Consider the following 4,367-nt stretch of genomic DNA (forward strand, 5'->3'; position numbering starts at 1 on the left):
GTCTTGTGTTAAATGAAGCTTCCATTTATAGTGTTGTCTATTTTGAAAATTGAACCACACACTTTATTGCCGATACGGTTGCATGTCATGAATGATGCTATAGCAGTAGAGAAGAAGATATTGATTGACGGAGGACAAGCAACCATGCTTGATATTGAGTTTGGTAAGTAATATATATATTCGATGTTTCAATTTCGGCTCATATAGTTATAAATATTACAGTTGTGCTTGTAAGATGTAACTATAAGGAATTCATAGGTTTTCACTCTCAAAGATGGATGTCAAATTCGGAATCTCGTTAAAGACAGTTAAAGTATAGAAAAAAAATGTAAATAGTAGGATTGGTTCATTATCATTTTATTATTATTGAATTTATCTGCACATCTATTAAATCACGCCTCCCCCATAGCGCCGTCCAGCCTGCTGTCGCCGCACGCCTCCCTCCATCGTGACGCCTAGCCTGCCGCCGCGTTTTCCCATACGCCACCACACACATAACAACTTGATCATCCTCTTCATGCCGACAACTTCACATGCACCAATTCTATTTACGACGTCATCCGTTACGTCGCTCCCGCATCCTTCGTCCGTGTACTCCCCTTTCTCACGCGCTGTCTGAGTCAGATCGCAGCGGAAACAACACCAACGACAAAATTACCACTTCTGCCAGTCATGATTCCGACAAGGCGGCACATTCCCTTTCCTTATTTGCAGTTTCCAAACCATAGTTTCATCCCGCTCTCGCCGTTTCCAACATTAAAAACCATATTCCTATTGTTTTTTAGATGGAGAAAGACCCATATGGCACATGGGCCGAGCTTTTCCGTATCCATGTCCATTTTCATCGGGTTCTACATCATATTGTCCTCTCTAAGGACAAGACATCACTGACAGATACCTCTAGTGCAGAGTATGAACAGTGGACCACGCTTGACCCTTCAACAGAACAATTTCCCCTGACCTGCTAACCATCCTAGAACCAGACTCCACTGACCTGCTAACCATCCTAGAACCAGACTCCACTGCTATGGCTGTATGAAATCGTTTGCATGCTATTTTTCAGGACAACTAGAATGCTCGCACTGTCACCCTTGAGCAAAAGTTCTCTAACACTCGCATGGATCATTTTCCCAATCTCTCTACTTATTGTCAGCGTCTTAAAATGCTATATGACCAGTTGAGGAATGTCGGCTCTCCTATCAGCAATCCCGTTCTTCAAATGGTATATGGTCTCTTATAGACTTACCGCGGCAGTAATACCCAACCTGGAAACCATGGGGTTGGACCCCACCACATTGGGTTATGCCCTCGTGTCTGTATCCCACCTCTCAGTGGACATGTTTGTCATACCCCAAAATTTGTCCTACTTCATTTACATTTTTATTTGACTTTTGACTATAAGCTCATGTGCATATTCATGTCATATTCATTCATGTACAATTGTATTTCTTAGATAAACATCATTAGTTCAGAGGTTGGTGTTCATGACACAAGTGATGGATAAGTTCCTCTTCATGGTGTTCTTGAGAATCAAGTCTATGGTATTTTGATACTACACTTAATTTCGGTCTGATATGCTTGTGGATCAAGTGGACTACATCATGGAATTGGATCTGATTATGAACTGCAAGTGAGATTGACTAATCTTTCATGGAGTTAGTCGTTTGGTATGGATTCAAGTCAAGGCTTTGCTAATCAGAGTCAAGTCAAATAATTCATGTTTCATGCAAGTTTCATTCAAGTACAAGTTCAGATTTTCAACACAAGACATTGCAAAATGACTTTTTCATTACAAAAACATCCTATTCCATTACAAATGGGTTCTAGAAGACCAAATCTACACTATTTTACATCATTTGACCCACAATTGACTTTTAGTCAACCGTTGACTTTTGGTCAAATGGTTGACCAAAGTCAACTGACCATCCTAGACACCATGTGCTTCATCCCTTCATGAGTCCTCCATGTTTGAGCTTCCATGATGTGTTAGAATATCGTTCATACCATGCACCAGACCTGCAAAAACACACCAAATCACGTACACAATAAGTCACCAAGACCAATGCATAGCTCACATTTGCACATGAGTCAACACACCATACAACATAAAAAAAACAAGTTTAGTGTTGGTAACTATTTACCAAGAATCAGATAACCGATTACACGTGCCATGCATGCCATTCCAGCAGCTAAAATGCCATTTTTGCATGTTGGTAACTGGTTACACATAGTGTAACCGGTTACACCTACGATTTCCTCACTTCTAGTAGCCCAGAATCCTAACTTTCGTGTCGATAACCCTAACATAAAATAGTGTAACCGGTTACGCCTGCTCTGCACAACCAACCCCCTCCCCTTAGAATGTCTGTTTTCGTGTTGGTAACCTGTCAGCAACAGCAGGGTAACCGGTTACACCTGCACCAAAAGGCCACAATTAGTGCATATAGTGTTGTTTTTCATCATTTCAGCATTCCAAATCATTACTAAACCAGTCCACATAACACATTGCAATTTACACTCAATTATGCAGCGACTAACCACCACCTTCATGCATTGAATCAAGTAATCCTAACACCCTAACATTCATCAAAACTCCAAGACATGAGTTACACTAACATCACTTAATTGTATAATAATCCCATTTAGAATTCCAATGACACTTCTAACTAACATTTAATAGAAAATCTTACACCATTAACTTCATAACCAACTTGTTCATAAGATGATTTAACATTAATTGCTACCCTAACCTTTAACTGAGCTGTCTAGAAAAGTTGCCCGAAACAGTTGGGAAGTTCAGCTATATAATGCCATCACACTCTTTAGTCATAATCAACAAACACCATAATTACTCATTCTCTGAAAATTCTCTGCAAACTCAGAATTCGCTCTCTCAATTCATCTCCCTCACCACACCAAAGATCTACCACTATTGGAGCAAGATTCACATTGAAATTTGTCACCATTTGAGCTAAATCTCATATACTTTACACTACTCTCACACACTCACGTAATCATTATCAACAACAACAATTCAGTTCGGATTTTTTCAAGGCTAATTCTTGAAGAGAAGAAATTCATTACAAAAGTAGAAGATTAAATGTTCAAATTAGCATACCTCTGGTTTTCTTCATCTTCTTAATCTTCAGAATTCAACAATTTCCAAGACAAACCTCCATCTTGCAGGTCGGTGAATTTTCTTTTGCCTCTGTTTTCTTGAAACTTGATACCACATTGTAGCTCTTGCATTGAAGAATCAAAGTCCCAAGGTTTGGTGGCTCGATGATTCACCTATGCCATTTAATTTTAGCTTTCATAGTTAGGGTTCATGACTTTCTTGCTTCAATTATGAAAATTAGTGGAGTGTTGAACCAAATTCATGAGATATTTAAAAAGAGGAGATGTAGAGGGGCATTTTTTATGTTGCAACTTGACTGGTCCGGGCAACTTTGCCGCCTTCGGTGGTGGAGCAAAGTGGTGGAAGAGAGAGAGCATGAAAGGAAGAAGATGAAGTTGTTGTATTTTCTCTCTCTCTCTCTCTCTTGTGATGTTGGTTGGGCCTTAGTGCTCTAAGCCCACTATTTTCTATTTGCACTACCTATTTACTTTGCATACCTCCCTGCTAAACACAACAATCACATTTTGCATTGGGACTCACTTTGTTAGGCCCAATGACTCTGTTTCCAGGGCACACTCATTTTTGGTTTGTGCATCCCTTTGCAATAGTAATTTCATGTTAATGCATTTTAATTTATTTTTGACATTTTTTCACACTTTAATACATTTTTATATATTTTAATATACTTTAGTTCATTTCAATTCTTTTAATGCTTTTTTCTACATTTTATTTTGAGATGAAACATACTTGAAAATAAAAAATAATAATGATAGTTAATGCATGTTTTAGTTTAGTTAGAATTAACTTTCAAACTACATTCAAGAAACTATACATGTTAATATGAGATATTAATTAACATTTAATTGGCTAGTTTTAGTTTTTGTTAAAATGCATGATTAACATCTTAATCTTTTTAGGATTCTAGATCTAATAACAATTTATGTGCTTGATTCATATCCCCGATTAGTTTACTGATCAAAATCAGTTTTGACCAAATAACCACTTAGCATCTGTCTAATTCCACTTATCAAATCAAGTGATCATAAGCCTCTTGGTCACTTGGTAGGACTATGCCCTGATACTGACCGCATTGGACCTCAACTCAAGTTCTGGACTTCACACTCAAGTCACACTTCACATTTAAGACATTGAAGACAAAAGGGACAATCAAACACAATATAAAGAATCTTCTTCAACAACTTGTCATTCACTATTCGAATTGTGCGCCACGAGCCTTAAGTAGTGGAGA

The 4,367-nt window shown here is 38.1% G+C and overlaps 1 long non-coding RNA gene across 1 annotated transcript; it reads right to left on the bottom strand.

Annotated features, from left to right (window-relative positions):
* Nucleotides 1–1,701: 1,701 nt before the first annotated feature.
* On the bottom strand, nucleotides 1,702–3,544 carry LOC127129070 (uncharacterized). The gene is made up of 3 exons (XR_007806140.1): nucleotides 3,119–3,544; nucleotides 2,142–2,415; nucleotides 1,702–2,016 (listed from the first exon to the last, which is right to left on the bottom strand). It is a non-coding gene; the product is annotated as an uncharacterized LOC127129070 (long non-coding RNA).
* Between the last annotated feature and the right edge of the window lie 823 nt (nucleotides 3,545–4,367).

The sequence above is a fragment of the Lathyrus oleraceus genome, chromosome 3 (assembly GCF_024323335.1).
Source record: "Lathyrus oleraceus cultivar Zhongwan6 chromosome 3, CAAS_Psat_ZW6_1.0, whole genome shotgun sequence".
Classification (NCBI taxonomy): domain Eukaryota; kingdom Viridiplantae; phylum Streptophyta; class Magnoliopsida; order Fabales; family Fabaceae; genus Lathyrus; species Lathyrus oleraceus.